This window comes from Schistocerca americana, chromosome X (assembly GCF_021461395.2).
Source record: "Schistocerca americana isolate TAMUIC-IGC-003095 chromosome X, iqSchAmer2.1, whole genome shotgun sequence".
NCBI lineage: Eukaryota > Metazoa > Arthropoda > Insecta > Orthoptera > Acrididae > Schistocerca > Schistocerca americana.
In genome coordinates, this window is record NC_060130.1 from 429,158,089 (window position 1) to 429,170,786 (window position 12,698).

Genomic DNA, 12,698 nt, shown 5'->3' on the forward strand with positions numbered 1-12,698 from the left:
AAATCAGTCCAGTCTGATATTAGTTTTATCGACATGTATTAACAGGGGCAATAAAACATGAAGAATGAAGTGCAGTCCAGCGGCGACCTGTGTCATGACGTTGGGGGCATGCATGTCAAAGCTATCTGGTGCGTCCTGTGTTCCGATGGCTTTAGCAAAACTGCATGCATGGCGGCAGCAGACAGTGTGATCCAGGTCAGTGTTGTGACTGCTGGAGTACAGGTTATTCTTCGAGTTTTAGTATCCCTGTTAATACATATTGATAAAACGAATATCGCACTAGACTAATTTGGACCGCTCTGTCGAATGGGCATGTAAAACTCCACCTTAAAAATAATTTTATTTGCAATGGGAAACAAACCAAACTTCCTGTCGATACTTGTTTGGGCTGACTCCTACTACACGGCCCAAAGACGAAATTGCAAATACTGCTGAAACGTCAGAGAAAATGCGCCTGACGACTTTTAGTATAGTGGGTGGTAGTAACGTCCTCTCATTCACCTGAGCTCATTTCACTCACCGTGGGGGATGTTGACTGACAAGGGCACATACCCAAGCGTCAATGAATGTCTTGGTGCAACTTTGTGGTTGTGTAGAGGGAGCAAAATAATGCAATATATCTTTCTTGTTTGTACCCTGTTTAATTTTCAAGGGGTAAAACACACCCCAAAAGGTAATTTGTCGTATTAGGCTTAAAGGGAATAGCTTCGAAATCACGAAATATAAAAAAAATGTATGTCATATAAAAGCTGAAATATAACTAACGTTCTTGAAAACAATAATTAACCTGTGAAAAAGTTTGTATATTTGAAAATTTCCCCAACACTGTTAATTAATTTTGTAAATTGGGAACTTTTGTTATGATATAAATTAAAGAAGCTTTCTCACTATGTACATCCATGTGGACTAAAGCTGGTTTCTGTAATATCATTTTTGGAAAATAAGTTGTACACAATGTGCTGTCAGAGTATGCAGAACATACCTAATTAAAATATCCAAATATTCATTATCATTCTAATTATTTGTTGTCCATATTTTTCTTGTATTACATAAACTGTTATTTTACTCCGTTTCTAATTCATGTTTTTTGTTTTTAAGTTTGCTGTTTCACATATGTATTTTCTGCTAATTGAAAACAATAAGTAACACATTATTAAGGTACAGAATTGTAACAATAATAATAACAACCAGTAAAGAAATGCTTACAATATAGCGTTTTTTTACACCATGCACACAAAATGAATGAATTTTCTCCCACTCTGGGACAGACAACGTCTGTCAAATATCATTTGACTTTTTCAGATTTTAACTTACCAGATTTTGGTGCAAGAACATTTGGAGCTTCATAAAGAGATTCTCGAATTCTTGGCCCAAACTCCCCATTAGTTTCTTTTAAAATTAGGAGAAGGGGGGTAAGCAGTCTGTCAGTTGCTGAGACTGATGACTGAATTGTGCATGTCAGTAGACTCTCAAAGAGAAAAGCTCACAAACAGTCAAACAGCGTATGTACTGTCAGCAAATGCCAGTCTTTGGGATGATGATTTCAAGCATGTACTGCTCAGCTCGATATTCGCCGAGAACAGTCATTAAGGCAAGTTCTTCAAGACACGATGGTGGTGTTTGCAGGACTTGTTTTGTACATTAATAGCTGTTTCTGAAGAGTATTATTTGAAGATTATAAAAGGATTTCAACATACGGTAACATGCCCTTTACCACCTCCAGGGGCCGTCCCTATCTGGCACCACTTCTCGCCAACCACAGTGCAGAGATGCTGCAGCTTGTGGCCTGCAGTCTACCAGCCCCAGATCTAGTGGGGGCAAACAGAGGTATCTGCCCCAGGCGGAAATTTCAGGGACCGCCAAATTCATATTCTGGAAGAAAAATACCTTTTTTCACAAAGCGCCTAGCATCCAGTGCATGTTGGTCTATCCATTATTCATGTGATTTTGAAACGTATCCCAGTTGGTTTCTGAACATTTTTGAACACATTCTAAGTTGATTTCTGAACTAATCATAAGTTGATTTTTGAATGCAAGCGTAGTGTACGTGATGTCTCTGGCAGGCAAATCCCTGTCGCATCTAGAGATAAAAACCTCTCCAGCAGACAAATGGAGATAGGACTATACGAGCTGAGATAAATACAACCGAATGCGTGAAGGCCAATTGCTGTTTGTTTATGTCATTGATTGGGTGTGTGAATGATCGGCGTTGTTATAATTATTAGCGAAAGCCATCGATTGAGAATACAAGAGTCGAAATAAACGACTAACAGGAATAACAGGTAAGAAAGATTACTTACTATTTTCTTGGTGAATCCAAGAAAATGAAATTTTGACAGGAAATTTTTGCCAGAACGCTGCACTACTAAAGAACACTTCTTGCACAGCCCCCTGTTAGCAGCCACTTACGTTCTGTTCTCGGAATAGCGAGAAAAACGCGTTGTACGAACATGTAATGACGCGTAATTGGAGAAAAAACGCGGGATATGTAATCCGGTGATTCTGGCAGGGTTAGTGAAGTTAGCTGGAGAATAAGTTTTGACAGTGGTAGCAATAGCTACAGAATTAGCGATGCTCAGATTGTTTGTTAGAACGAGAACAGAGAAGAGTCACGGACGTTACACAAATTATGTGGAAGAATGTAACGATTCCAAATTTATACAGAAATTTTCTACTACTACTTTTCGATCTCATACTTCAGAAACTGGAGCATATGAATGAAACGTGAAATTTTTCCTAACAAAAATTTTTGCTTAAAGTAACCCTAGTAGGCATTTGATACTGGTACTTTGTGAATTATGTCCTGTGATGTTAGTTATTCACAGACAGTAATATTGCCAGAAAACTTAAAATACGTAGAACAAAATGTAGTACAGCTATAAAACATGCAATAAGGCGGTATTTTGTAGAAAATTTGCTGCAAGATGTCAGTGACAACATGTATATCATTACAATTAATAAATCAACAGACGTTAAAGTGACCAAATTTTTAGGAATAACAATGATATCTTACAGTGCTGCAACCAATGCGGCCATTTCAACGTTTTAATTTAAAACTCGCAGATCTGGAGCATTATAATGCACAGACTACTATAACAGAAATTAAAGACACTCCTCAAGAATTGAAATTAGATATAAACAAGCTGCAGGGTATAGGCACAGACAATACGAATATAACTGTAGGTGTTCACAATGGTGTCAATCAAATTTTGAAAAATGTAATTCTGGATTTTATTGTTATAAAATGTGTAAGCCATTCAGTTCAACTTGCTACTTCTGCTGCAAGTGAGACGCTCCAGGAAAACTGGACTTCTTAGTTAGGGAAACATATAATTGGTTTTTGCGTTCAACAACTAGCCTACAGTTGAATAGTGATATTTATCAGACAGTCAAAGGAGCCGAATCCCTTAAAATTCCACGCGCATGTGATACGCGATGGTTGTCCAAAGAGCCTGCGGTAACAAGAACTACAGACCAGCAGTTAGGTCTTAGAGCGCGTACTGAAATAACGCGAATCAAAGACAACTGTTACACTGCAGAAATGCTTTATTCAGTGTTTTCTGATGAATCCAGGTAGGCGTATTTAGATATTTTCCAAGACGATTCTTTCAAATTTGCGTCTGGTTAATAATACACTCCTGGAAATTGAAATAAGAACACCGTGAATTCATTGTCCCAGGAAGGGGAAACTTTATTGACACATTCCTAGGGTCAGATACATCACATGATCACACTGACAGAACCACAGGCACATAGACACAGGCAATAGAGCATGCACAATGTCGGCACTAGTACAGTGTATATCCACCTTTCGCAGCAATGCAGGCTACTATTCTCCCATGGAGACGATCGTAGAGATGCTGGATGTAGTCCTGTGGAACGGCTTGCCATGCCATTTCCACCTGGCGCCTCAGTTGGACCAGCGTTCGTGCTGGACGTGCAGACCGCGTGAGACGACGCTTCATCCAGTCCCAAACATGCTCAATGGGGGACAGATCCGGAGATCTTGCTGGCCAGGGTAGTTGACTTACACCTTCTAGAGAACGTTGGGTGGCACGGGATACATGCGGACGTGCATTGTCCTGTTGGAACAGCAAGTTCCCTTGCCGGTCTAGGAATGGTAGAACGATGGGTTCGATGACGGTTTGGATGTACCGTGCACTATTCAGTGTCCCCTCGACGATCGCCAGTGGTGTATGGCCAGTGTAGGAGATCGCTCCCCACACCATGATGCCGGGTGTTGGCCCTGTGTGCCTCGGTCGTATGCAGTCCTGATTGTGGCGCTCACCTGCACGGCGCCAAACACGCATACGACCATCATTGGCACCAAGGCAGAAGCGACTCTCATCGCTGAAGACGACACGTCTCCATTCGTCCCTCCATTCACGCCTGTCGCGACACCACTGGAGGCGGGCTGCACGATGTTGGGGCGTGAGCGGAAGACGGCCTAACGGTGTGCGGGACCGTAGCCCAGCTTCATGGAGACGGTTGCGAATGGTCCTCGCCGATACCCCAGGAGCAACAGTGTCCCTAATTTGCTGGGAAGTGGCGGTGCGGTCCCCTACGGCACTGCGTAGGATCCTACGGTCTTGGCGTGCATCCGTGCGTCGCTGCGGTCCGGTCCCAGGTCGACGGGCACGTGCACCTTCCGCCGACCACTGGCGACAACATCGATGTACTGTGGAGACCTCACGCCCCACGTGTTGAGCAATTCGGCGGTACGTCCACCCGGCCTCCCGCATGCCCACTATACGCCCTCGCTCAAAGTCCGTCAACTGCACATACGGTTCACGTCCACGCTGTCGCGGCATGCTACCAGTGTTAAAGACTGCGATGGAGCTCCGTATGCCACGGCAAACTGGCTGACACTGACGGCGGCGGTGCACAAATGCTGCGCAGCTAGCGCCATTCGACGGCCAACACCGCGGTTCCTGGTGTGTCCGCTGTGCCGTGCGTGTGATCATTGCTTGTACAGCCCTCTCGCAGTGTCCGGAGCAAGTATGGTGGGTCTGACACACCGGTGTCAATGTGTTCTTTTTTCCATTTCCAGGAGTGTATTTTGAACCCAGCACAGAGGATCCGTGTAAGCTGTTAAATAACCACGTTGTGCTAACAGAATCATTAATAAAAAATGTTTTGTCCGTATATGTCATATGCAAAAAATTAAATTTAGACTTTGAAAACCACTTAGATCCCACAACATATCTAGGATATTAGTTCGAAAATAAGATTAATGAATTGAGAAAATCTTAATTATACCCAGAACAAGAACATGTCTTACGTCTGAGATGCATCCAAGTTGTGGACCAATTAATAATTCAATTGTTGCAGCGGCTTCCAGACAACAATGAAATGTTGAGGAGAATTTCACTTCTTTCTGAGTTCAAAGCTCTTTGTGTCGTTAAAGTGTCATTTATTCCTCTCCTTAAATCGAGTAATATTGATCGTGGCATAATAAAAAAACTGATTTTGAATGACAAAATTCAACTCCTGTCAAATGATCCTAAACAGACGCTGTTAATTTCTGGTGTCCAGTGCTTCTACACAGAGATGCAAATGACGTCAACCCATTTCACGAATTGAAAGCTTTTGCGCTGTCACGACTAATGTTACCATGGTCGAATGCGGAAGTGGAAAGACTTTTTAGCCAGATGAACACTATTAAAACTAAAGCGAGAAATAAAATGAAATCCGAAATGATGAATTCGCGTCCGCAGCTCGTGGTCGTGCGGAAACGTTCTCGCTTCCCGCGCCCGGGTTCCCGGGTTCGATTTCCGGAGGGGTCAGGGATTTTCTCTGCCTCGTGATGACTGGGTGTTGTGTGATGTCCTTAGGTTAGTTAGGTTTCAGTAGTTCTAAGTCCCATAGTGCTCAGAGCCATTTGAACCATTTTTGATGAATTCGCATTTGTCGATTCGAGCAGGAATCGGAAGGAAGAAACAATGTTGTCACAGTAATAAACTGCCAACAGAGGTGCTGACGCAGGTAGGAACTTGCAACTTTGTAACATGGGCAGCCACAGCCGTTGAAATTCATGTTGTTGTTGTTGTGGTCTTCAGTCCTGAGACTGGTTTGAAGCAGGTCTCCATGCTACTCTATCCTGTGCAAGCTTCTTCATCTCCCAGTACCTACTGCAACCTACATCCTTCTGAATCTGCTTAGTGTATTCATCTCTTGGTCTCCCTCTACGATTTTTACCCTCCACGCTGCCCTCCAATGCTAATTTTGTGATCCCTTGATGCCTCAAAACATGTCCTACCAACCGATCCCTTCTTCTAGTCAAGTTGTGCCACAAACTTCTCTTCTCCCCAATCCTATTCAATACCTCCTCATTACTTACGTGATCTACCCACCTTATCTTCAGCATTCTTCTGTAGCACCACGTTTCGAAAGCTTCTATTCTCTTCTTGTCCAAACTAATTATCGTCCATGTTTCACTTCCATACATGGCTACACTCCATGCAAATACTTACAGAAACGACTTCCTGACACTTAAATCTATACTCGATGTTAACAAATTTCTCTTCTTCAGAAACGATTTCCTTGCCATTGCCAGTCTACATTTTATATCCTCTCTACTTCGACCATCATCAGTTATTTTGCTCCCCAAATAGCAAAACTCCTTTACTACTTTAAGTGTCTAATTTCCCAATCTAATTCCCTCAGCATCACCCGATTTAATTGGACTACATTCCATTATCCTCGTTTTGCTTTTGTTGATGTTCATCTTATATCCTCCTTTCAAGACACTGTCCATTCCATTCAACTGCTCTTCCAAGCCCTTTGCTGTCTCTGACAGAATTACAATGTCATCGGCAAACCTCAAAGTTTTTAATTTTTCTCCATGGATTTTAATATCTACTCCGAACTTCTCTTTTGTTTCCTTCACTGCTTGCTCAATATACAGATTGAATAACATCGGGGAGAGGCTACAACCCTGTCTCACTCCCTTCCCAACCACTGCTTCCCTTTCATGCCCCTCGAGTCTTATTACTGCCATCTGGTTTCTGTACAAATTGTAAATAGCCTTTCGCTTCCTGTATTTTACCCCTGCCACCTTCAGAATTTGAAAGAGAGTATTCCAGTTAACATTGTCAAAAGCTTTCTCTAAGTCTACAAATGCTAGAAACGTAGGTTTGCCTTTTCTTAATCTTTCTTCTAAGATAAGTCGTAAGGTTAGTATTGCCTCACGTGTTCCATCATTTCTACGGAATCCAAACTGATCTTCCCCGAGCTCCGATTCTACCAGTTTTTCCATTCGTCTGTAAAGAATTCGCGTTAGTATTTTGTAGCTGTGACTTATTAAACTGATAGTTCGGTAATTTTCACATCTGTCAACACCTGCTTTCTTTGGGATTGGAATTACTATATTCTTCTTGAAGTCTGAGGGTATTTCGCCTGTCTCATACATCTTGCTCACCAGATGGTAGAGTTTTGTCACGACTGGCTCTCCCAAGGCCATCAGTAGTTCTAATGGAATGTTGTCTACTCCCGGGGCCCTGTTTCGACTCAGGTCTTTCAGTGCTCTGTCAAACTCTTCACGCAGTATCTTATCTCCCATTTCGTCTTCATCTACATCCTCTTCCATTTCCATAATATTGTCCTCAAGTACATAGCCCTTGTATAAACCCTCTATATACTCCTTCAACCTTTCTGCCTTCCCTTCTTTGCTTAGAACTGGCTTGCCATCTGAGCTCTTGATATTCATACAAGTGGTTCTCTTCTCTCCAAAGGTCTCTTTAATTTTCCTGTAGGCAGTATCTATCTTATCCCTAGTGAGACAAGCCTCTACATCCTTACATTTGTCCTCTAGCCATCCCTGCTTAGCCATTTTGCACTTCCTGTCGATCTCATTATTGAGACGTTTGTATTCCTTTTTGCCTGCTTCATTTACTGCATTTTTATATTTTCTCCTTTCATCAATTAAATTCAATATTTCTTCTGTTACCCAAGGATTTCTATTAGCCCTCGTATTTTTACCTACTTGATCGTCTGCTGCCTTCACTACTTCATCCCTCAGAGCTACCCATTCTTCTTCTACTGTATTTCTTTCCCCCATTGCTGTCAATTGTTCCCTTATGCTCTCCCTGAAACTCTGTACAACCTCTGGTTCTCTCAGTTTATCCAGGTCCCATCTCCTTAAATTCCCACCTTTTTGCAGTTTCTTCAGTTTCAATCTGCAGCTCATAACCAATAGATTGTGGTCAGAATCCACATCTGCCCCTGGAAATGTCTTACAATTTAAAACCTGGTTCCTAAATCTCTGTCTTACCATTATATAATCTATCTGATACCTTTTAGTATCTCCAGGATTCTTCCAGGTGTATAACCTTCTTTTATGATTCTTGAACCAAGTGTTAGCTATGATTAAGTTATGCTCTGTGCAAAATTCTACAAGGCGGCTTCCTCTTTCATTTCTTCCCCCAATCCATATTCACCTACTATGTTTCCTTCTCTCCCTTTTACTACTGACGAATTCCAGTCACCCATGACTATTAAATTTTCGTCTCCCTTCACTACCTGAATAATTTCTTTTATCTCGTCATACATTTCATCAATTTCTCCATCATCTGCAGAGCTAGTTGGCATATAAACTTGTACTACTGTAGTAGGCATGGGCTTTGTGTCTATCTTGGCCACAATAATGCGTTCACTATGCTGTTTGTAGTAGCTAACCCGCACTCCTATTTTTTTATTCATTAGTAAACCTACTCCTGCATTACCCTTATTTGATTTTGTATTTATAACCCTGTAATCACCTGACCAAAAGTCTTGTTCCTCCTGCCACCTAACTTCACTAATTCCCACTATATCTAACTTTAACCTATCCATTTCCCTTTTTAAATTTTTTAACCTACCTGCCCGATTAAGGGATCTGACATTCCACGCTCCGATCCGTAGAACGCCAGTTTTCTTTCTCCTGATAACGACGTTCTCTTGAGTAGTCCCCGCCCGGAGATCCGAATGGGGGACTATTGTACCTCCGGAATATTTTACCCAGGAGGACGCCATCATCATTTAATCATACAGTAAAGCTGCATGTCCTCAGGAGAAATTACGGCTGTAGTTTCCCCTTGCTTTCAGCCGTTCGCAGTACCAGCACAGCAAGGCCGTTTTGGTTAATGTTACAAGGCCAGATCAGTCAATCATCCAGACTGTTGCCCCTGCAACTACTGAAAAGGCTGCTGCCCCTCTTCAGGAACCACATGTTTGTCTGGCCTCTCAACAGATACCCCTCCGTTGTGGTTGCACCTACGGTACGGCCATCTGTATCGCTGAGGCACGCAAGCCTCCCCACCAACGGCAAGGTCCATGGTTCATGGGGGGGTTGAAATTCATGGTGACTTGAAACTGAATGAAATCACAGACAGCTGTTATCTGATGGTTTACTGACCCAACTGGTTTCGCTGCGCTAAAGCAGCGTATTCGGGTGCAAGCGGTTCACAAAAATAAGCACATGGAGATGCTCCCAATGTTCACAGTCAGAGAATGTCACTAGTGCTTCACCCTTATGACTTCTGACGACAGTTGCCGCATCCCCTGCACTATTCGCCCCAATGTTTCGCCGATTTCTACTCATTGAGCGATTCCCCTCTTCATGGGGTGTCTCCACGTGCTAATTTATGTGACACCACCTACACCTGAAGATGTTGCTTTAACGCAGCGAAACCGATCGTGATAATAGACCGTCAGTTAACAGCTGTTTATGGTATCATTCAGTTTCATGTGACCTAATAGAAACTGTTAACGACGTGTAAAGCATCTGAACATACTTTATCCGCTACTACCTCTGCCCCTGTATTGAACCTTCTGTCGAGGAAGACGTTGATAACCCCAAACTCTTCATTTTCTCTTAAGTAAGTTCTCTGTGTCACATTTCATAATATTGTTCTAGCTTTAAACAAACTGATAAATGGAATTGTCTCATACTTTATGTTACTCGACATACTCAGTGCTTAAAAAATAACAATCTGATCGTTTTGTTAAAAGCACGACAAAAATGTAGTGGTTTATAGTGGTTTTGAATAAGTTCTCTTAGTGGGAAATCTCATTTCACTATCGGCAACAAAAATGCTCTGAGCACTCGATTCTCTCTGCCTGCCCTAAAGGAACAGCTCGAAGTAATAGTTAGTGTAAATGATGTAATGTAATATTAGTCATTGGGTTTGTTCGGTTTTGAATTCTTTTTAAGCTTGCTTTCTTCGCGCGTGCCGGTGTCGCCGAGAATTTCATGCACTTATACCACGTTATTTACCTAAAATCGGCAAATAATTTTAATGAGTTAAAGTACTCGTCAATAAGAACAACTTTTACTGTGGAACCAACTTCAAAATCTCGAAATATCAGCTGTTTCATACATTTTGGTAGAATAGGTTAGTTTGTATGCAACTTTTACAGGGATTAGCTGATTTCAAGTTTGTCCCATTATAAAAGAAAGCTTCATATTAATGAGTTTTATTTTAAACCCTTAAATGATTATTGGCCTCTTTAAATAACCCTGTAATATAGTTCTGAAGAGTTATTTTAGTTGTTGCTAAGCTGCTGATTTGCTTATGTATGATTCTCTCATTCACGTACAAATTGTAGTTTTTGTTTGCTGTTGTTACAGAACCGGAACCAGTGTCAGTGTGTGTGGCTAGTACATCGACTACTTGCGTTGAAAATCCTTTTCTTATTCATTATGTGGTAGGAAAAGTACTCAGTGACGAGGAAAAGTATAAACATCTGACGGAGTCTTCAAAACACTCTCGTAATTATGAATATCCGGACAAAAAAGAAAGGTCCGCTCTGATTGGCTAAAGGTATACTCTTGGCTAGTCTATAGCCAACAACAGAACGGTGCATATTGTTTGCCTTGCGTACTGTCTTCTGGACCAGATAGTGGCGGCAAGCATTCTGTGGCTCTAAGATCTTCAGTCACTCGTCCGCTTTCAAATAGAAAAAAGCACCAGAAATCTTTAGAAACCATTCTGCTACAGATTATCACAAAATGGCAGTGTTAAAAAGCACACATTTCAAACGTTCATGTGAAAACCCTGAAAAAGCTGTAAATAGTTTAATCGAAATTGAAAAACTGAAAATGATTAAATCAAACATAGAGCGGCTGATTCCTATAGTAAAGACGATCATTTTATGTGGTCGAAAAAAAATATTGTTAAGAGGCCACCAAGATGAGGGTACACTGAGTGATGAAATCAGCGAAGGCAAATTTGGAGCACTTTTAAAATTTCGCATTGACTCAGGTGATTCGTCTCTCCAAAAACATTTAGAAACAGCGCCAAAAAATGCTACATATCTGAGCAAAACAACTCTGAATCAGCTGACTGATTGTTGCCATTCTGTCATTATGAAAAAGGTACCCGACAAAGTCAAAGAAGCAAAATATTATGCTGTCCTTGGCGACGAAACAACGGATGGCAGTGGTACAGAACAACGCAGTGTATGTATCAAGTATCTGAATCTACAATAAAGCACAATACACAAACACTTCATCTGCTTTCTATCTGCAACTGACGTGACTGGTGCTACATTAAGCGATCAAACCGTTCAAGAATTAAATCAAGTCGGCCTACAAGTTACGAATTTGAAAGGTCAAGGTTATGATGGAGGTGCCAACATGTCTGGGAAGTTCAGTGGCGTACAGTCCCGTATAAATCCAACCACTAGCGACTTATATGTATTGTGTAGCACATAAACTAAACCTAGCTATCGTGAGGGCCTGCAGCTTGCCTAGTATTCGCAATATGATGGGAGTTGTAAGTCGTGTTAGCAGTTTTGTGCGCGAGTCACCAAAAAGGTTGGAACTTAATAGCGAGCTATCCTTGAAAAACACCCAGAGGCGAAAAGAGTTACGTTACAAAGTCCTAGTGATACGTGCTGGCTTGAAAGGCATGATGCACTCCTTCAGTTCAAAGAGCTCTTTGACTATATCGTACAGTTTCTTGAAGAAATGTACAGAACTTCGCCGTCATTGTAAATTGCAAGTCTTCTGGCTTCTATTCAACAATACGACTTTGTCTTAACTTTGACGGTAACCGCCGTTGTATTTGAAATTACTTTTCCGCTTTCACGGCAGCTGCAGGCTGTTACATTAGATCTCATCCTTTGCTATGATATGGTAGACAGTGTAATAAGAACACTGGAACGATACAGAAAAAACGAAATACGAAGAAATTTTCGAAAAGCCGTACCATATTGTAGCACCTTTGGACATCCCAGTGCAGGCACCCAGAACCGCCAAACGCTCTGCTCATCGCTCAGATATAGAAGCACTCGATGCCAAGGAATACTACAGGTAAAATAAACCTTTAATACATACACCCGCTTTTTGCTTGATGCAGCATTTCTTTCTTTTCTGTTCTTTCGAGTTCGAGAATAATGTCTTGTCGCGTTTTGTTTCAGATTGAATGTATTCCTTCCTTTCATCGATTTTGTATTGGGACAGTTGAAGAGTTGTTTTTCGAGAGCAGATCACTCTTCAGTTCTCGACCTGTTCGCCCTTATACCAAGTGCCATCGTAAAAGCAGAAAATCTGAACTCTGTAGTGGCAGCTGCTCGTGTTTACAGCAGCGACTTGCCTCATTCTCTCTCGTTATCGGGAGAAATAATTCTTCGGAAGGAGCTCTGGAGAGACAGGGAACATCCCCCCCTCCCAAACAGCAGCAAGGACACATCAGGAGACAAATGAATTTTTCCCT